At 43.5% G+C, this 21,693-nt stretch overlaps 1 protein-coding gene and 1 long non-coding RNA gene across 5 annotated transcripts in view; one reads left to right on the top strand and one right to left on the bottom strand.

The window, feature by feature from the left end:
• The window catches only part of LOC145532393 (uncharacterized), a 40,824-nt gene extending 19,547 nt beyond the window's left edge, over nt 1-21,277 (bottom strand). For both annotated transcript variants that reach the window (XR_014073187.1, XR_014073188.1), the window contains exons 1-2: nt 21,051-21,277; nt 1,511-1,619 (exon numbers count right to left, since the gene is read on the bottom strand). This is a non-coding gene — a long non-coding RNA (uncharacterized LOC145532393). The remainder of the gene's footprint in view (nt 1-1,510; nt 1,620-21,050) is intronic.
• A 151-nt stretch (nt 21,278-21,428) lies between these two features.
• ZFP64 (ZFP64 zinc finger protein) overlaps nt 21,429-21,693 on the top strand; it is a 142,563-nt gene continuing 142,298 nt past the window's right edge. For all 3 annotated transcript variants that reach the window (XM_081557292.1, XM_081557284.1, XM_081557293.1), the window contains exon 1: nt 21,429-21,534. The gene's annotated coding sequence lies outside the window, so the exon portion shown is untranslated. The remainder of the gene's footprint in view (nt 21,535-21,693) is intronic.

Below are 21,693 nucleotides of genomic sequence, written 5' to 3'. Positions count from 1 at the left end.
GGTGATTCACTCAAGGGAACCAACCAGAATCACTGCCTAGGATTTTTTCTTCTTTAATATCAAGAACAAGAAGATCCTCTAGTGCTGAGTTTGCTGAAATCGTGGTGCCCCCTCCTGGAGCTGCCCATGGTCCTCTTGCCATTCCAAGGGTGTCCTGCTCCAGAACAATGCCCACACACTGGAAAGCAGAACTGAGACATGGACAATGCTGGGGGACACTTGTGGGATCTCCAGATCCAGCCTTATCTGAAACCAGCCCTACTCCTGGATTTTTCCACGACTGGAGCCCATATGTGCTTTCTCCATCTCAGCCTGTTTCAGTTCAGTTTTTGTTCCCACCAACCAAAAACCCAGAGTTAGGTCATTGGGAATGCTTTTTTTTTCCCCTATTTAAAAAAATTCTTTAACAGCATTATACTACCACTTTCTGAACAAGTAAAATTGAAAGAAGATGGATGCAAAGGTAACATATTTAATATTTTATTTCTCAAATGAAAGGCATGCTTCCTTGTCAGTTGAGTGACTGAGTCAGTTGCAGTTCTTAAATTTGACCCAGGGAATCTAAACACTCTCTCCAAAAATTGACTGGGAGCCTATTTTGAAGAAAATATATAAAGACAGGGCTATAGTGGAGATCACAAATGATGACAATAGAAAATATTTCAGGAAAGACCATCTGACTCTGCAAAAATGTAGTGACATATGTAGGACAGTTGAACATTTCCACTAGGGGATGAAAGTGATCCGTGACCATCACATGGCCACAACCTCTTAGAAAAAAGACTCTGGGAGGAAACACAAATCTGACAGTGTCACAGCCCTGCTTAAAACTCAGCAATGATCCCCAGTTGCCCACTTGAGCCCAGGCTCCCACAGTGGACATAATTTTCACAGAACACAAATTTGAGTGTGAAAGAAATACAGTTTTCTTAAATTGTATAACTTAAATTTCTTTTTTTTCTCAAATCCCCAATATACCTAATAGCAGAAAATGTATCACTTTCAGATAAATGTTTTGGGGTTAAATACAATCAATTTAGGATACTACATGCACAGACATACACACACACACACACACACACACACACACACACACACACACACACACACACACACACACACACACACACACACACACACACACACACACACACACACACACACACACACACACACACACACACACACACACACACACTCCTTCCTTCTCCCCTGGCAATCTTCAAGGACTAAGAGATTTGAGCATATAGTCATATCTACCCACTAGTATCTGGCAATATTTTCTGGTTTTTGATGGTGTTAGCTTTTATCTCCTGACCTTACTGAGATGCTCGTGTTAACCTGTGTCTCTGGTTATCAGGCTACCAAGGTCAAGACACAGCTTCCATGTCCAGGTCCAAAGGAACCTCTCTATCGCCAACCCCCATAACCACATTCCAGCAAGCAAGCAGCCAGTGGCCTCTCTGGGCAAAAATGTCCCCAAATAGTGGCAAAGAGGACTTATACTCACATCCCTTTGGCCAGAAATTGGTCAAATGGTCACACTTAGTCCCACCAAATCCAGGGCTGTCATGTTATTCTCGGTGACACATGCCTGGAACGTCTGGGCTTCCAAGTTCCTAAGAAAGAAAGGGAGATATCAGGAGCAAACAAGCACTCACTGCCTGAGATGTTTAATATGCACCTCAAAATTATTCAAGGTATAAGGACAATCACAGAGGAGCAACAGGTCAGAGAGAACAAAAACAAAGAACAAAGGAGCAAAGGAAGACAACAAATTAAAAGGGCAAAGACAATACCAGCCATCAAAAAAGACAAAAGTTTAAAGAGTCACTGTGGCCGAAAACTGAAATAGGAAAAACAAATGAGAATCAAGAGCTGGGAGTGGGGGGTAGGTTCCAGGGAACAGAAGCAGAAGAACTGAGGCCACCTCAAAACGTGAAACAAACTTTTCACAGTCATTTTCTTGATCTTTAGGGGAAATAAACTGAGCATGAAGCAGAGAAGGTGAGAAAAACACAGCTTATAAATGGAAACGCACCAAAGTGGAAAACTCACATTAAGCCCAGGGATAAGTCTCAGAACAAAGGGAAACATTGTAGGGTCAAAAAAAAAAAAAAAGAAAGAAAATGAGGTTCTCACATTGGAAAATGTGACTTGCAAGGGAAGGGAGATTTGGGAAGAAACCAAGCAGGTGCTCCCACTGAAACCTAACCTTCAGGTCGGTGAAACTTGGTTATTTGGTTTTGTAAAATAGAAATTTGCATTTAAGTTTTATCCTGGAGTTTGATACCTGGCATTTTTTCATCCCCTGGTTTTGCACCAGTTCTAATTCTCAGAAAGAAAGAAGAACCTGCCTGCTTTAAACAACACGCAAATTAAGGTGTGACTTTTGGCTCCCTTTTCCGTTAAATATAGCTATCATCTGCTCTGGAATAAGCTGGATTTCTTCCACTGAGTTCATATCCCCTTCTGTCTTTTTTAAAATGCAGTTTAAAGCTTCATGTTTCTTTCTGGAAAATCTACCATAATGTAACAACAGATTTTAAAGCTTATATGTATATTAATCAGGATGCCAACAACCACAATCTAATATAGTCCTTACCTTTTACTGACAATGGGAATTTTAATTAAGTGCATAATTAAGATCCGAAATGCAGAATATATTTTTGTTCCTGTTTACTGTGAGTTAGAAACTCTTAACATGGAATGAAGTTAGCCTCCTGCTACAAAGACTTAACATGTTACAAATTAAGCAAATGGCGGCTACAATTGGGTTTTCAAAGACATTTGGGGGACAAGTTTTATCGTCATCAGTAGAGTGGGGGATGATCAAATAAATTATTGTACATCTAAACCATGATTCCATATGCGTTCCTCAAAATAACAGAGTAATCTTATAGGCACTGATATGGAAAAATTACCAAGATATATTATGTATAACAATATACATAGTATGACTCCTTTAAGGTAAAATACATATGTGTGTGTGTGTGTGTGTATGCCTGGGTATATGCGTGTACATATATATGCATGGGCCTCCCTGGTAGCTCAGCTGGTTAAGAATCTGACTGCCAATGCAGGAGACGTGGGTTTGATCCCTGGGTCGGGAAGATTCCCTGGAGAAAGAAATGGCAACCCACTCCAGTATTCTTACCTGCGAAATCCCGTAGACAGAGGAGCCTGGCAGGCTTATAGTCCACGGGGTGGCAAAAGAATCGGACATGACTGTGTGCCTAAACAATAATATATGCATACATATATGTGTGTGTCTATGTGTAGAGAGATGTGTCTGTACAATCGGATACATATGCAGGCATACTCAAAAACATGAAAAAGAGTCTGAAATAACAGATGACAAAATGCAAACATTGATCAGCTCTAGAGCAGGGCTTGACAAACTTTTTATGTACAGGGACATATAACGAGTATTTCTATTCTGTGGCCACACAGTATTGGCAAACTATTCAACTCTGACCTTGCAGCACAAAAGGAACCATAGACAATATGAAGCAAAGGTTGTGTCTGGGTCCCAATAAAATTTATTTACAGAAGTGGACAGGGCAACGGGGCTGCTGGAGGCAGCCTGCGTGTCATAGTTTACCAAACCCTGCTCTGCAGAAATGAGTGTTAATCGTGCAGGGAGTTGTCAGAGGGATGAGGAGAGACTTCGAGTATTGATCCTCTGCATATTTGATTTATTTTACAAGCGCTCTTACTTAGAAAACAAATTAGAGGACTTAACTGCCATATATTAAAACTGGGCAAATTTTAATTTTAGATTTTTTTTAAATTCAGACTTTTACATTTAAATTACAAAAAAAAAAAAGTAAATGAGCAGCTTTGCATTCTCTTCCAGGTAAGTATCTCGCATTTGCCCTCAGGGAGTGATGATTCTTACCCCACGGCAGGGATGAAGGGGTGGAGTCCGGTTCTTCCTAACTTTTAGATCTTATGCAAATCACTTAACCTCCGTAAGCTTCAGTTTCCTCACCTGTAAAATGTTAACTGAAATACACTTTATTTGAAAGAGAGCTATGAGACTTCAGAGAGCTAACACACACGCTACACTCAGCCCAGATGCTTATACATGATGTGCTCTCAGTGGGGCTGGGGGCGCTCAGTCGTGTCTGACTCTCTGCGACCCCACGGACTGTAGCCCGCCAGGCTCCTCTGCCCATGGGATTCTCCAGGCAAGAACACTGGGGTGGGTTGCCATTTCCTTCTCCAGGGGATCTTCCTGACCCAGGGATAGAGCCTGCATGGCCTGCGTTAGTAGGTGGATTCTTTACCATGGAGTCACCTGGGAAGCCTCAAGCTCTCAATAACTGCTAGCTATTAATATTACACCTCTAAATTAAATACAAGTTCTTAAACTTAAAAAGAGGGAAAAGATATTTTTATGAATTGCTTATTTGGGGCTGTAAGTGACTGAATTTAGTCTTGGCTGCAAGTTCTGAGTAATCATCACGTGTTTGAAAGACAGGAAACCGTCCCCAGGAGCCATCTTCCCTTTCTTCCTTTTAAAGACAGAAGTCCCTGCATGTCAGCAGGACCCATGGACATCCAGCTGAGAATACATTTCCCAGCCTCCTTCTGAGCTTTTTGTGGCCATGTGACTCCACATTGGACAACGGTGTATGAGTGGAAGTGAGAAATGAAACAAATACGAACTGGGCACCCCTGTCTGCAGACGGCAGTCATGAACCAGGCTTGACAGTGTCAAGAGCATCACTCTAGGAGATGGCAGAACCACAGGAGAGAAGGAATCTAGGCAGACATTGTGGATCGCTCCTGACCACCCATCAGCCAGGATTTAGATGAGACAGTACAGACCTTGGTCAAGGCTTAATAAAATTGGGAGAACAGCTGTAAAAGAAGAATAATAATAGAACTATACTACTTGGAGCAACTCTAGTTGATGGCACAAATTGATGCAAAAAACATAAAATGACTCAAACACAGTTTCCACTTGTTTCTTGCTAATGCAGGAGTACTGAGTGGTTCTAGACTAGGGTGTCTCTAGCTGGGAAAGGAGGAGTCTCAGCTCCATGCTGCCACTCAGGTCAGCATGATAGGGAGCTGCCATCTTTAAGAGGCCCCTCCATCCAATGAAAGATCACAGATAGAGTTTTATGGGCCAGGCCTGGAAGTGGCCCAGAATACTTCTACTCAATTCTATTGCTTAGAATTGTCACATGGCCACACCTCACTACTTGGAGGAGGGCATGGCAGTCCACCCCAGGATTTTTGCCTGGAGGATCCCATAGGGTTGCACAGTGGGTGATGCAGAAGAAATATTTGCTAAATGAGCAACAGGCTGTAAATAATCCAATTTCACAGGTTTGTCCTGAGGAATAAATAAAATTTTGCATGAAAAGATTAAGCAAAGTGCTGATGCATAGTAAGTGATCAATAAATGTCATGCACACATTATTTGGAGATGTGAAAGAGAAATAAGATATGTTCCTCAAGGAGGAACCACTAGAGTAGAGGAGATGGATACTTCCAGGAAAATAATTAAAATATTGTGAGGTTTTAGGAGTATGTCCAGGGCTCAGATGTAGGACAGGGTGGTTAATTCTGGGGAGGAGCGAGAGGGCCAAGGGGGAAAATCACACAGAGGGTAAAACTTAAAGAAAAGATTGTAGAATTAAAAGAACCTGCACAGGCATTCTAAGAAATGCAATATTTTTTCACCTTTCTGAGCCTTTCTTTCATTAAAAGAAAGTTGATGGCAGATGCCAGAGTCTGTGTGGAGATGTTCTGTCTGCCTGTACAGTCCTCCCCTCCCACAGAAGCCCTGCCCTTCAAAGTATCAGCTCAAATATCACCTCCTAAGGGAAATGATTCCTACCTGTTTTTCCCTGCAAGGTGACTCACAGACCAGGTCAGCCTCCACTGTTGGATGCTCTCAGCGTTTGCTCCCTGCAGACTTACACTCAGCTGACTCTGTGTGTGTGTGTGTGTGTGTGTGTATACACATCTCTCAGCGTTTGCTCCCTGAAGACTTACACTCAGCTGTGTGTGTGTGTGTGTGTGTATACACAACATCTCTCAGCGTTTGCTCCCTGAAGACTTACACTCAGCTGACTGTGTGTGTGTGTGTGTGTGTGTGTATACACAACATCTCTCAGCGTTTGTTCCCTGCAGACTTACACTCAGCTGACTGTGTGTGTGTGTGTGTGTGTGTGTGTGTACACAACATCTCTCAGCGTTTGCTCCCTGCAGGCTTACACTCAGCTAACTGTGTGTGTGTGTGTGTATACACAACATCTCTCAGCGTTTGCTCCCTGCAGACTTACACTCAGCTGTGTGTGTGTGTGTGTGTACACAACATCTCTCAGCGTTTGCTCCCTGAAGACTTACACTCAGCTGACTCTGTGTGTGTGTGTGTGTGTATACACAACATCTCTCAGCGTTTGCTCCCTGCAGACTTACACTCAGCTGTGTGTGTGTGTGTGTGTGTGTACACAACATCTCTCAGCGTTTGCTCCCTGAAGACTTACACTCAGCTGACTGTGTGTGTGTGTGTGTATACACAACATCTCTCAGCGTTTGCTCCCTGCAGGCTTACACTCAGCTGACTGTGTGTGTGTGTGTGTGTGTGTGTGTGTGTATACACAACATCTCTCAGCGTTTGCTCCCTGCAGGCTTACACTCAGCTGACTGTGTATGTGTGTGTGTACACAACATCTATTTCCCCAAAGAACAATCAGCAGGACTGCGTAGCTCACCACCTGGTCCTTAACTCCATGCAAGGCATATAGAAAGCGCTCAATCTCCATTTGTTGAACTAGAAGAATAAACCTTGCATTGTGTTCTCCAACAGGGCCTCAGATGTAGTTAAGCAGAAGCTCTAACTGAGGTCAGAGCTGCAGTTAAGAGGTTAGGTGAGGGCTTCCCTGACGACTCAGTGGGGAAGAATCAGCCTGACAATGAAGGAGACACAGGTTCGATCCCTGATCCGGGAAGATCCCACACGCCACAGAGCAACTGAGCCCCTGGGCCACAACTCCTGAGCCTGTGCTCCAGAGCCCAGGAGCCGCAACTCCTGAGCCATGTGCCACAGTTACTGAAGCCCGCACGCCCTAGAGCCTGTGGCCTTCTCACACCACAACAAGAGAAGCCTCTGCAGTGAGAAGGCCGCGCACCGCGAGGAAGAGGAACCCCCGCTCACCGCAACTAGAGAAAAGCCTGCGCAGCAACAGAGACCCAGAACAGCCAAAACTAATTAACTAATTAAATTTAAAAAGAAGCTTGGTAAGCTGGTGATAAAGTTGACATGATTTAGTAAAATCTTAAGAGTCTCAGGAGACAGTAAAATGCAATGGTGAAACAGTAGGTTCATACTATCTCTGCGAATCCGCTGGAAATCTAAAATTATTCTGAAAATCAAAGTTTATTTTTCTTAAACGGCAAGCTCTAGAACCGCCCATAGGGCATCGGAACTGCAGTCTTGGCCCTGCCGTGTATTCACCGTCACTGAGTGTTCCCTCTGCCAGTCTCTTCATGTATCAATTAGCGATGGTGGGAACAAAGGCTCAGAGTCTACAGGGGAGTAAGGAATCTGCAATAAAGTTCTTGCACATGGGGAGTTTTCAGTAACTATTAGATATTCCTATTTCTTCCCTCCTGCCTCTGGAGAGTTAAACAGGAGAGCCATTCCTCTTTCTGCCAGAGGCGAGCCACAGCGATGAATGTAGGTGATGGTAATAGTAAAGGACCAAAGAGATTAAGTTCAGAGTAATCATCTCATTGCATTCTCCAGATGTTACTATGATTTCATTTCCTTGAGAAGATTCACAGATGTTCATACATCAATGCAGGGAAATAGAGCTACTCAGGATAAAACTAGGTCAATACTGATCGAGAAGGTTGAAGAATGCTCAGACACACTGCCACGTGCACCCATGAAACTGTGAAATAATTGACGTTTCAAAATCAAGACCAGAGGCATTGGGAAGAGAACGTGACTCACAGATATTATATGTATATACATTTGTTTACCAACTGCAAAGTACATATATATGCACACAAGACAGGAATAAGTCACCTGATATTCCAAGATTAGATGCACATACAGACTCACAAGTCTATAATATCACTTCTGTTTAAATAAAAAGTGTGTGTGTCGGTGTTTTGTAATAAAAGTTTACATTGATCAAGTACTTTACGATGTTATAGGCATTGGTAAAGTGTCACTCAGTTATATCTGATTCTTTGCGACCCCACGGACTGTAGCCTGCCAGGCTCCTCTGTCCATGGGATTCTCCAGGCAAGAATACTGGAGTGGGTGGCCATTCCCTTCTCCAGGGGATCTTCCCAACCCAGGGATCAAACCCAGGTCTCCTGCATTGCAGGTAGATCCTTTACCATCTGAGACACCAGGGAAGGCCCAGGCATTGGATTAAGCATTTTATATACACTGTCTGTTTAATAAACATTGTGACCTATAAATTGGGTTTTAATAGTATGCCCACTGTTACATATGAAGAAAACTGATGGGCAGTAAAACAATTCACCTCAGATCCCACCAAAGAGGAAGAATAGGAGTCCCAACACCTGGAAGCACTGCAACCCCAGCTGACACTGGTCACTCTTGGTGCTGGTGTTGTCAGAAGCTAGTGCACAGAGAGGAAAGACCGGAACATAACAGTAAAGAAATAAAGTAAATGTTCAGCGTTTAGGTACTAGAACTGGAACGATTCCAAAGAACAAAATCAAGCTTCATTTGCCATTTAGTGTAATTATCCATTTGCCTGATCTTTGAAATATATTCTAGCCCACCAGCTCCAAGCCTGGATGGCACATACCATCTTGACTGAAAAAAAAAAAGCAAACAACTATTCTTCCTAGCTTATTAGAACTACTAGAACTGTGCATTCCTGAACACAGCCTATAAAAATTCCATAAAAAGAAAGCAGGTTCAATAAAAGATTAAATTCTCATCAAAACAATTAGAAACACTAGTCATAGCAGATGTAGGAGAAAAATAGGCAAAAAAAAATTGTAATGTTGTGTAATTTAATCTTCTTATTGTCTGTCAAATGGAAATAGAGAAACCATAACAAATGAATCACACAGACAGAAGTTGGGATAAACAGTGATTCTATAGTTTGTATGTGGGGGGTTCCCAGGTGGCTCAGTGGTAAAGAATCCATGTGCCAATGCAGGAGATGAGGTTAGATCCCTGAGTCAAGAAGATCCCCTGGAGAACGAAATGGCAACCCACTCCAGTATTCTTTCCTGGGAAATCCCATGGACAGAGGAGCCTGGCAGGATAGAGTCCAGGGAGTCGCAAAAGAGTCAGACACGACTTAGAGACTAAACAACAACAAATAGTTTGTTTGTCTATAAGTGAAAGTCGCTCAGTCGTGTCTGACTCTTTGCGACCCCATGGACTGTATAGTCCATGGAAATCTCCAGGCCAGAATACTGGAGTGGGGAGCCTTTCCCTTCTCCCGGGGATCTTCCCAACCCAGGGATCGAACCCAGGTCTCCCACACTGCAGGCAGATTCTTTACCAGCTGAGCCACAAGCGAAGCCCAAGAATGCTAGAGTGCGTGGCCTATCCCTTCTCCAGCAGATCTTCCTGACCCAGGAATCGAAACAGGTCTCCTGTATTGCAGGTGAATTTTTTACCAACTGAGCTATTGGAGAAGCCCTGTATGTCTATGGGAGACCCCATATGGGGACGCGCAGAAGTTCCTGAGGAAGAAGGCGGGTTGCAGGAGCTGCAGGGTGGTATTACTGCGCAGGTAACGGCAATGATGCAGGTGAGTGATCAGTACCCCATTACTACCCCTGGTTGCTGAGGCCAGGAAACTGAGATTTCAGGGTAGTTGAGAAAGCCAATGCTGATAATTGTCCTACACTCACAGATATACTTAAATTGCCATATTCTAAGCAACGTTTTTAAAGTTCTCAATTCCTTTCCATAACAGATGGTAAACTTCTAGAAATTACATCTCAAAAGGTAATACTGCTTGTAAATATAAGTAGTTATGAACATTTTTTTTTCCAAAAAACTCTTGGATGATATATACATAGAGAATGTTTTTTAAGCAACACTGTAAGAATTAAATGAAGAGGTCGTTATGAGAGCAAAATGATTTCCCTCAGTCAGACTGCACAGGGTATGTATTCTGACACAAATTTAAAGGTATATTTAAACTTTCTAAAGTTTCTAGATGTATTTTTAGATTTGGTGTTTAAAAAGTTCTATTTTTCAGATAGTTATCTGAAGGGGGATAGTCTAGGGTTCAAATCCTGGTTTTATCATTACTGGCTTTGAAACCTTACGCAAGTTAAGTAACCTTAGGCAAGTTCCTTAACCACAGCAGGTCTCAAGATTGTCATCTCTGTAATGGGGATTGGTATAGGGTTGTGATCATAGGCAATTTATTCAGCCTCTCATTAGATTTTATTATTTGAGGAAAGGGTATGATTCCAAGTTAAGATGTTCACTGGAGGGATTTGCCACCTCTTACTGAATCTTCCTGGTGGCCCTCTCATTTCAGGGACATATTCCTCTCTGTACAAACGTGCAGAGAGGCCAACAGTTAAACAGACAGGGCTAAGGGTTTGGGAACCAGATGTTATGTGGCTCCTGAACCTGAGACTCTTAACTCTCTTGATCTTCTGTATGAAGTCAGTGAAAGTGAAAGGGTTAGTCACTCAGTCTCTTCTGATTCTTTGCTATCTCATGGACTGTATCCCGCCAGGCTCCTCTGTCCATGGGATTTTCCAGGCAAGAATACTGGAGGGGGTAGCCATTCCCTTCTCCAGGGGATCTTCCCACCACAGGAATTGAACCTGGGTCTCCCCCACGGCAGGCAGATTCTTTACCATCTGAGCCACCAGGGAAGCCTCATGAGAAGCCAGTATTCTCTAGATAAATCCAGGCTTTGTCTAAGTTAACCAGAATTAGTTTCTGTTGCTTATGGCCAATAACCTTAACTGATAAAGATGTTTCACTCTATAACTGGGCTGAACTCTCTCAGGGCATTTTCTGTGCCTTAAAATCACCAGTATGGCCAAGAAGTGAACTTTAAACAGGGGCAGAGTACCAGAACGTTGGCAATGTTAAGTGTGTGTTCTGTTTGCGTAGAGTAAATAAAGTTCTACAAAAGCCTCCTGATTCTTGAGACTTCACAGAAGTCTACAGGGCAAATGCAAGAGGTTAGGAGCTCAGCATCTAGAATGAGGAAGATGTAGGTTCAAGCCCAAGCCCCACTGCTTCCAAGCAAGAGGGTGCCAGGAAATTTATTCCTCGGGTCCTCAGCTCCCTCACTGGCAAAAGGCACATAATCACTGATCCCACTAGCCAGGGTTACAGTGAGGAGTAAATGAGAAATGGTGCCCTTTGCCCTCAACAAATGTGGACCGATAGTGATGAAGGTGCTGAGGGCAATGGATACGTCTGATTCCCAGCTGGTGAGACCTGCAGGAAGCCTGGAGAACAACAGGAAGAGAAGTCATTCCAAGGGAACAGGCGTTCAAACACAGTGAGACTAGCTTTGTACAAAAGCCTTAGTCACCAAAAGAAGGCATGATTCTGAATAGAACATTCTCCGGGGCTCTAGGGTTGGTCTCCTGGCCAAGACCCTGCTGGACTCTTGTCCCCAGGACTGATGGAGAACAGAAGATACAAGTAAACACTGAAGATGCTTTAGGCACAGGAACTCTGCAAGACACGGGGGTGCCAGGAACCTCTGGGATCCCTCGGTCAGAGGGCACCACAGCGGGGCCCTTCCACATAATATAGCACACCCGGGCACTGTGAGGGCCCAGTATCTCAGTATTCCCCTCCACAGAAGGATGTGAAAATATTAAATAAAAACAGAATCAGGAATAGCACCGCATAGCCAAGCCAACCTGGGGCCGAAGGCATCAAGAAACAGCAGCTGTGTGGACCCTGTTTTCATTGAGAATTTTTGATATTTTGTTCATTGTGGATTTCTTTACATTCATCTTGATTTCTTTAAATATTCCATTAAAATATTGATGTTGATGATGGAGTTTTGGAGGGCCCCCTTAAACGCTGAACCCAGGGCCAGGGTCTCACTTACCGCACCCCGCAGGGTACCCTGAAATATTCATCAGGGAGGGGAGCCACTTGACAGTGGCGAGCTGGGCAGAGGGAACCCAAGGGCAGAAGAAAGTGGGTTATTTCTGTCACCGTGCTCCCCCCACCCACCACCTGCACTCACCGAAACAGGTCGCCAACATTATGTCAGAAAGCATTTCAGAACCACTGATATCCTGATGAAGAACTGAAAAAGGACCTGGGCAGTTAGGCAGGTGGTCAGGACTTGGTTCTCTTTCCTTCCCCAGCTGCCCGCCCCCCACCGCCCTGCCACCACACACTCACAACAGGAGGTTCGTCAGCAGCTCATCAGGGTCCATCTGCTGCTCTTCCTCCGCTGGTGGTGCATCTCCACGTGAGGGCAAGCAGTGCGCACGGAACAGGGCCTGCCCTCCCGTCCCGCACGTGCACGCAGAGGCTGAGACCAGGGCTGACAAAGGCTAACTGGCAGCCTCAGCGGTCAGTTTCTGATGACACAGTCGAAATCATAAAAGGCAGAGATGAGAACAAGAAAGTTTAGAGGGAATAATAAAAAATATATCTATATCATGAACATCTGTAGATGAGAAGAGCGGGCAATGTGAAAGAGAGGGGAGGACCAGCTCTCCATAAACAAGCAGGAATAAGAAACAAAGAAATGTCTTCCCTGAAAGACCACGTTAAAAGACATCAATGCACCAACAGATACACAAATCGACAGAAGTGCCGATGAAATGGATGATTTGGCATGTTATAGTCTCAGGCTGCCATTTACTTGAATTCAGGGAGAGATACACAGATACAAGTTAAATTTAGTAATAAACAGAGCTCGAATTATAAAGTCAAATACTGATGCGACTTGAGGGACTGGCTACAATATCTGTTTACATACCCACAGTTGCCCTAGAGTATTCAGAAATATTTTTATCTCATTTGTTACTTTACCCTTTATTAAATTCTATAAGATGAAAAAAAACCCACAAACACCCAGAAGGGAAGGAGAAAAAAATAAAAACAAATAACTGTGTTTCTTGTAGAGGTCAGCATTTTCTTAAGGGAAGCTAAGCAGTTGATTTGTGTTCTTGCAGGAAAACCGATTTAGGATTCAGCTTAAGGTGATTAAAAATTTTAAACTGCTTGAATTTAGCATTTTGGTCAGACGTGGTTTTTTATTGTGTCAAACTCTGTGCAGGTTTTGGAGAGAAAGTATGTACTTCTGTAGTAGGAAAATGATGGATTTTTTTGCCGCTTTTGCTTCAGAGACTTTCCCTGTCCGAGAAAATGACCTAGTTTATGGCTTTTCTGCATTCAGGGCGTGTTACCAATGTGCACACAAAGACAAAAAAAACAAAACAGAGCAACAATGGGAAACAGCCTTTGGATTATTCAAAGACAAATCATAAGCCAGATTTTATGTATGGAAAATGCTCCAGAGTTCTTTGACCAAAATGTGATTCCACTCACATCTATTTGCCCGTCTTCTGTGGGCAGGTCACATTCAAACCCTAGAGGAAGTTGTCAGACGAAACAGCTTGCAAACTGGTGGCCTACGGACCAAACTAGGTTAGAGATTAAGGGTTTTTTACAATCTTGTTGCCACACTGCAGAGAATATTGTGTGTGTGTGTTTATGTGTTTAGTTGCTAAGTCATGTTCAACTGTTTTGTGATCCCATGGATTGTGGCCCACCGGGCTCCTCCGTCCATGGGATTTCCCAGGCAAGAATACTGGAGTGGGTTGCCATTTCCATCTCCAGGGGAACCTTCCCACTCAGGGATCAAACCTGGGTCTCCCGCATTGGCAGGCAGATATGCTCTACCACTGAGCCACCAGGGAAGCTGCAGAAAATCTTAAATGTTATTTATTTAGCTGCAACCATTTAAAACTTAGGAGACTTCCTATGAAATTTCAGCTTGGGCTTCTCTTTAAAAACCTGACACCCTGATAACATAAGGTCTGCACCCCACAGCACAACAGTGGAGCTGAGCAGTGGCTGCCCCCCCAGACAGCAGCAGCGCCTCCATCTCTTCCTGGTTCCCTCCGCTCCCTCCTGGCTTCTGCACAGAAGCTGAGTCTCGGCCACCATTTACCATCACACGCGCGCTACCGCTTCCCTCACAGTGAGCTTAAGAAATCCGAGCAATACCCCTTACACCCGCGCCTCCTTTAAAACTGAGGAAATTGAGCCAGATCAGGCAATTCACGTGCTTCAAGAAAAAAACACTTCTCAATTTCAGCTTGATTCACTTCATTAATAGGTCCCTATAAAAATAACAGCTAACAACTCAATGTGACAGGCAATTTTTTAAGCCCTTCACATATTTTAAGTGCATTTAACCTGTACATCTACTCAATGAAGTAGGTATTATTATGATCCAGTTTCACAGATGAGGAAACTGAGGCTCAAAGAGGTTGTGACTTGCTTAAAGTCCATTGCTAGGATTTGGACGGACCCTGTAGAGATTTGAATGCATTCCCCCCGGCACACATACACAATACAAGCATGTAATAAGAACAGCTAGCATATATTACCTGCCTAGTATGTTCCAAGCAGCAGAAGAGGCTCTTAAAATATAGATCAATATAGAAACTTACAGTGGGTTTCAAACAGACTACAAATATAATAAGATGTTTCAAAGGTTAAAAAGAGAAAACTGTTCAACTGTTACACTGGGTGCCCAGAGGGTGCTCACAAGTGGTTTTCACTGAGGAGGTGAAGGTTGTAATGGACCTTCAAGCGTAAGAAGGCATGAGACACATAGGGTTGTGGCTTGAACATGATGGTCTTTGGCTGGAGAGAACGGATGGGAAAGAACAGGACACAGGACCAAGGTAAAGCCAAAGCCTATTCCTTCATATTTCTTGAAGTACCAGCAATGCATCATGCATTTTGGAGGAGACAAGGATGAACAAACCTTGACCCTGCCCTCAAAGAGTTAGCGCATCAGGGACTTCCCAGTGGTAAAGAATCTGCCTGGAGACCAGGGTTCGATCCCTGGGTTGGGAAGATTCCCCTGGAGAAGGAAATGGCAACCCGCTCCAATATTCTTGCCTGGGAAATCCCATGGACAGAGGAGTCTCGCTGGTTATCGACCATGGGGTCACAAAGAGTCAGACACGACTGAGCAAAGGAGCACACACACCCACACACCCACACATGCACAGTCATAATGCTAAGGGCTTGGCACAGAGTAAGTGCTCAAAAATTGTATTCTTTATTATAAAGATTATTATTGCTGTTGTTGTTATCTAAACAATAACATTGCTTCATAAACCAGCTGAGCTGCATCACGGCTCCCTTGCAGCAGATAATCAAAAATCCCAGCAGACCTGCAGCTCCTTAGGGTCTGTGAACTGTGAAGCTAACCCGTGTGTCCTCCCTCAATTAAGAGTAGAGAAATGGCACCTTCTCCATGCTGTGATTTTAAGTAATATCAATGTTTCATAAAACTTATTAGTGTAGGTCTAGGTGAAACAAAAATAAGACAGCACACTGGGAAATTAATTTTAAACAAATTACATGTAAAATGCAAGGATTCATAATATTGTTTCTAAAGCAGTCTCATCTTAATATCATATATTTTGCTTTATGAAGCTCCCAGTTTTAGATTAATCATATTGTTTTCTTATTTACTACTTCATATAATAATTGGCTTATCTGTGATATTAATATGTATGAATTTTCTTAGTTTGCTCCTTCAAGAAAGCATTCAGCTTGATGCTTATAATATGTTGATTTTAATATGCAATGGATGTGTTTGTATGCAGATTAAATTGGGTTGCATTTATACTAAACAAGAAAATCAAAATGTAGAGAGGTGCTGAGACCTGAGTAACTCTCATTAAAGTATGAGAATCCTTGACAGAGTTTTCAGCTCATTCCCCTCTAACAGCCCAGCAGTAGATCGAAATTTGCCATTTACCTCATGATGCGCTACACATTTTTAAAACGATAAAGAACCTGACTCTGGGTTTCTCCCATAGCAGTGGTTCTCAGCGAAGGAAAGGGGGAGGGTTTTGACCCCCGGAGGACACTGAGCAACATGTGGAGATATTTTTGGTTGCCACCACTGGTTGGAAGCAGGGAGGGAGGAGTTACTGACATCTAATTAATAGAGACCAGGAACACTATTTGGGGCTTCCCTGGTGGCTCAGCTGGTAAGGACTCTGCCTGCAGTGCAGGAGACCCAGGGTCGATCCCTGGGTGCGGAAGATCCCCTGGAGATGGGCATGGCAACCCACTCTAATACTCTTGCCTGGAGAATCACATGAAGAGAGGAGCCTGGCGGGATACAGTCCACAGGGCCACATAGAGTCGACGTGACTGAGTGACTAAGCAGAGATGCTATTTAGCATCCTACAGTGCACAGAACAGCCTTTCAAACAAAATTATCCCTTCCAGAATTTCAAAAGTTCTGAAGTTGGGAACTCAACCCTTTTTACACAACAGTAAAATTGTTGTTTGTTTATAAGTAAAGGATCCTATATATGTACATATATATATAATGTATATACTCATTCATTCAACAGATACGCATTGAATTCCTACGATGTATCAGAGACTCTTCTAGGAAAAGTCTTCCACAGAGTTTACATAGACAGACTGAGATAAAAGATAAGTATAAAGATAGATGATACACGTGATACAGTGTTGTGGGTAAGGTGCTATGAAGGGGAACTGGGAGAGCAGCACTGACGCATACACACTACCACGTGCAAAACACACGGCTAGCAGAAAGCTTCCGTGTAACACAGGCAGCTCAGCGCGGCGCTCTGCGATGACCCAGAGGGGCGGGCGCGGGGGTGGGGAGGGAGGCTCCGAGGGAGGGGCTATATGTGTGCCCAGCGCTGACTCGCGTTATCGTATGGCAGAAACACAACATTGTAAAGCAATTATACTTCAATGAAAAATACTGTATTTCAGATATAATACTTGAAAATACACCAAAACATGAATATTTACAGTTTGGTATATATTTCTCCAATTTTTTCTTCCATGAGTATACTAACTCTACCATATGTACTGTTTATTTATTCATTCACTTTTTTACAAGTGAATATACAAATATATATCCTTCTTGACAACCTTCCTTTTTCCCACTTACTTCTAAAGCCCAAATGGTCTTGCTGTGTCTTGTTTTAACTTTTGCCACAACTCACTGAAGAGGAGCAGAGAAGGGAGGAGGAAATACTTAAATAAGTTTTATTTCCGTTCCTTACCTTTCCAAGTCTAGCAGAAAAGCAATCAACAGAGGAGACAGACATGAAAATCAGACCAACAAATAACACAGCTGTTGGAATGGGCAGCCCAGGGCTTCAGGATTCTCTTTCTCAAGGGCCTGCTTCGTGTCCTTCGCTCATGCCTTGTCATTTTCTCCATAGATATCTTACACATCTTTCGTTAGTTTTTTCCTAGGTGTCACTGTCTTTTAGGAACATATCACCTCCCTGTTTACAACCTCCCAAAGCGTCCCTAGGGACTGCTGAGTAAATGCCAAACCCCTTTGTTTGACACACTAAGTACTTCTTCATTAAGGATCTTCCCAACCACACTTTCTAAAGCTGCAGCCATTTCCACAAACGTTTTATGTACTTTAAGACACCTTCCCTTTGGGGCCCTATCCTTTCTGTCAAAAACATCCTTTTTCTTTACTTTACCTCAGAGACAAACTTATCCTTCAGTACCAGCAAAAACAACACCTCTTAGCAAAACCTTTGATGACCCTCTAATCAAGCTGTGTGGCAGGAGCAGGTCTTGAACGATTACTCTGTGTTTTCAGCCTGGCTCCCTCACCCTTTGTTCTCTCACTGGCATTTCAAGGAACATTTTCTCCCAAACCAAAAATGAAGACCCAGAGAAGCTGCAAGGCTAACTCCGAGATGGAATGATTTAGATGCATGCTTCCAGGGGGAGCTTCTGTCTCTCCAGAAACAGGGCTCAGACATGGATGGAAGGAAAAGAGGAAGGGGAGGGGGCGGACCAGGAGCTCGGCCTGGAGAAGGCGTCAAAAGCTCGGCTTCCTGAAGCTGCAGGGGAGAATTCATTACCAACGGGATTGTGTCTCCAGGACCTCAGAGCAGAACAGGAGACCAAGTGTGAGCACGTCCCCATGTAGACAGCGCGATCCAAGGATCTGAAGCACCTATAAACCCTCTGAGCAAAGAGGGGTCTGGATATCTTGAGAAAAGGAGAGCATCTTCCAGGGAAACCCTTGGCCCCAGAGCAAGAACTAATGAAAGAGAAACAGAAAGGTTCTTTTGTGAGTTCCCTAGCAAGGGGAGAAGAATCTCCAAAGAACCCAGGACAGTGCTCAGAGGGAAAAGAGGCAGCTTACACATCTGCTGGGGCCAGAGACCAGGACGCAGTTTACAATGCTGTCAGTCACTTCCCTGCTCGCCCAGCCTCAACTCCATCCCCATTCTCTGAAGAAGAAGGTCAGAAGCCCCTTTGGACAGACTTGTGACTACAGAGTGAAGGCAGAAACAAGGTGACCACTTTCCTCTTTACTAGATACAGACTTTCCTGGACAGCTTGTCTAAGGGAAGGAGATCTTAATTTAAGTCAAGCTCAGAAACTGGCTTATTATATGAGGCAAATAATACTATTTGCAGCAACATGGATGGTCCTAGACATGGTCATACTGAGTGAAGTAAGCCATATGCAGAAAGACAAATATCATATGATCTCACTTAGGTGTGGAATGTAAAAAAAAAAAAAAGGAGGGGTACAAATGAGCTTAACTGCAAAATGCAAGCAGAGTCATGGATGTAGAAAACAAACTCATGGTCACCAGGGGATCAGAGGGGGAGGGACAAATTGGAAAATTGGGATTGACATATACACACTATTATTAATACAGCTAAATAGAAAACTAATAAGACCCTGCTGTACAGCACAGATGCATGCAAGCATGCTAAGTCACTTCAGTTGTCTGACTCTTTACTACCCTATGGGCTGTAGCCTTCCAGGGTCCTTTGTCCATGGGACTTTCCAGGCAAGAATCCTGGAGTGGGTTGCCATGCTCTCCTCCAGGACAGCAAGGGTAACTCTACTCAGTACTCTGAATGGCCTATATGGCAAAAGAGTCTTTCAAAAAAAAAAAACAGTGAGTATATGTATAACTGATTCCTTTTGCTGTACAGCAGAAACTAACATTGTAAATCAACTAGATTTCAATAAAAAATTTCAAAAGATACAATTAAACAGATTCTGTTGAAGTAAAAAATTTCTAATTTCGGAACTAAAACTGTGTTTAGTAACTTAGAGCAACTGCAGAAGTTTCTATTAACATAAATGATCAAGAAAAATCATCTAAGGGCAGAGGAAACCCCTCCCAGCTCAATAAAGTTTTAAGTGATAGTGGGAGATAAAATAAAATTGCTTTATGTTTACACCCCATTATTCCTAACCTGTTTAATGTTCTATTATATACATAAAGCCACTGCTTAGCATAATGTCTTACACATGGTAAATTCTCAATAAACGTCCTTGAAAGAATGAAGACATCCTTGAAAACTACCATTTCAAGATAAAAGAAAGAGAAGAGAGAGAGTATAAGAGGACAAAATCCCCATAGGTCATTTCTAGCCCACTTAAATGTAAAATGACATTAAGATTATCATTCCAGTTATTTCTGGGCACTTGAAAATTTCTCCTCTGCACCCATGCATGCGTGCTAATTCGCTTCTGTCATGTCCAACTCTTTGCAACCCTAATAACTGTAGCCCGTCAAGCTCCTCTGTCCATGGGGATTCTCCAGGCAAGAATACTGGAGTGGGTTGCCATGCCCTCCTCCAGGAGATCTTCCTGACCCAGGGATCCAACGCACGTCTCTTACATCCCCTGCATTGGCAGGTGGATTCTTTACCACTAGTGCCCCCTGAGAAGCACCCATTCCTGTTACTAAACCCACTGGTTTAGTAGAACAAGTGAGGTTAATAAGAACCCAGAGTTCCGAGGAAGAAAGGCCTTAGGAAATGCATCATCTCCTTGAAGAAGAGTATGGTGATACTGCAGAGTTTCAGAATCTCAAGTTTTCAATAAGTTATTCCATCAAAACATAAGACCCCATAAAATAAGGACTCTGTCTATAGAAATTCCCCTAAATGGCCAAACTATTTCTCAAAGCATTTATTCCAATAGTAGCTCTACCTGCCAGTGGGGATTCCCTCTCTTCATTTCTTTTTTTCCTTTCATGTTTATTGAGATATAATTGACATATCCCAGCACTGTACGAGTTTAGGGTGTAAAGCATATTGACTGACTCACAAGTATGAAATGATGACCACAGTAAGTTTAATGACATCCATCATCTCATACATATACAAAATGAAAGAAATAAATATATATATATATGTTTTCCATGATGAGAACTCAAGATTTACTCTCAACGTTCACATAAAACACACAGCAGCGTTAACTATACTTATCAGTGTTGAACGTCCCTAGTCCTTATTTATCCTACAATTGGAAGTCGATACTTTTCACCTGTCTTCATGCAATTCCCCCTCCCCTCAACCCTTCCTGAGAGAGAAAAGAGAGAAAAGATCTCTTCTTCTGAGTTTGTTTTTGAAGTGTAACTGACCAACAACACTGTATCAGTTCCAGTTACACAACAAAGCTATTTGATACTTCTATATATTTCAAAGTGAATTCCACAATAAATCTAGTTACAATATATCAGCACACAAAGACAAAAACATTACATAGTTCCTGGTATGTATTCCCCCACCATCTCCATTTCTTGTTTTTTTTTTTTTGGCTTGTGGGACCTTAGCTCGCTCCTAGGGCTGGAACCTGTGCTCCCTGCAGCGGGAGTGGGGAGTCGACCACTCCGCCGCCAGACACAGCCCTCCTTTTCTTCTTAAGGGCAGTCAGGACTTTGTCTCTAAGAACCGGTAAATAAGGGACACATCCGACAGAGAAAACAATTGTGTGTGCAGAGAAATATGGGAGCAAAGAGATACTGGAGACATGTTACCTGGTTTTGTTACCACCCTCCGGAGTCAGTTCTACCTCAAGCGTCCTCCTGCCCCGTGACACTCGGGACAATGGAAGGAGACAAGCTCAGTCAAGATGCAGAGGAAAGCCTCGTTGTCTGCTCAGGGCAGGGAGGGGTTGGAGTTCCCGCTATAGAGACAAGCAGTGGGCCTGCCGGAGAGGCAGTGGGCCGGGCTGCTCTACGAGGGCTCACCGGCGGAGGGGAGCAGGCGGCGTTCTCGCGGGGCTGGCTACGGGGCTCACGGTTCCGGCTCACAGGGCAGGCGCAGTCTCAGCACACGGCCCCGCCGCCATCTTGGATGGAGTGTCGAGTGCAGCGCCTCTGCGCACGGCCCCAGGCCGAGGTGCTGGGGCCGCCATCTTGAACCAGGAACTCTGGTCTAAATGGCCGGGTTCAAGGCCTCTGCGTGTAGCAGCCTGTGAGCCAGTGACACCAGAGGAAGCACAATGGGATTACAAGAAAGGTAAGACTTTATTACCCAGATTCTGTTTTTATTTCCTGGGAATTGTGAAAGAGTTTTGTCCGTGACAGTTTGGTTCAGCAGGAACATAGGTTCTGTGGAGCAGGAAGAGGCATAAATGTTGGGGATTGAGGTGAAATAGTGGACCAGTTCTGCCAGCGG

This window comes from Giraffa tippelskirchi, chromosome 13 (assembly GCF_054371585.1).
Source record: "Giraffa tippelskirchi isolate mGirTip1 chromosome 13, T2T-mGirTip1v1.2.pri, whole genome shotgun sequence".
NCBI classification, from domain to species: domain Eukaryota; kingdom Metazoa; phylum Chordata; class Mammalia; order Artiodactyla; family Giraffidae; genus Giraffa; species Giraffa tippelskirchi.
The sequence above is the reverse complement of the archived record's forward strand: the minus strand, read 5'-3'. Positions and strand labels throughout refer to the sequence as shown.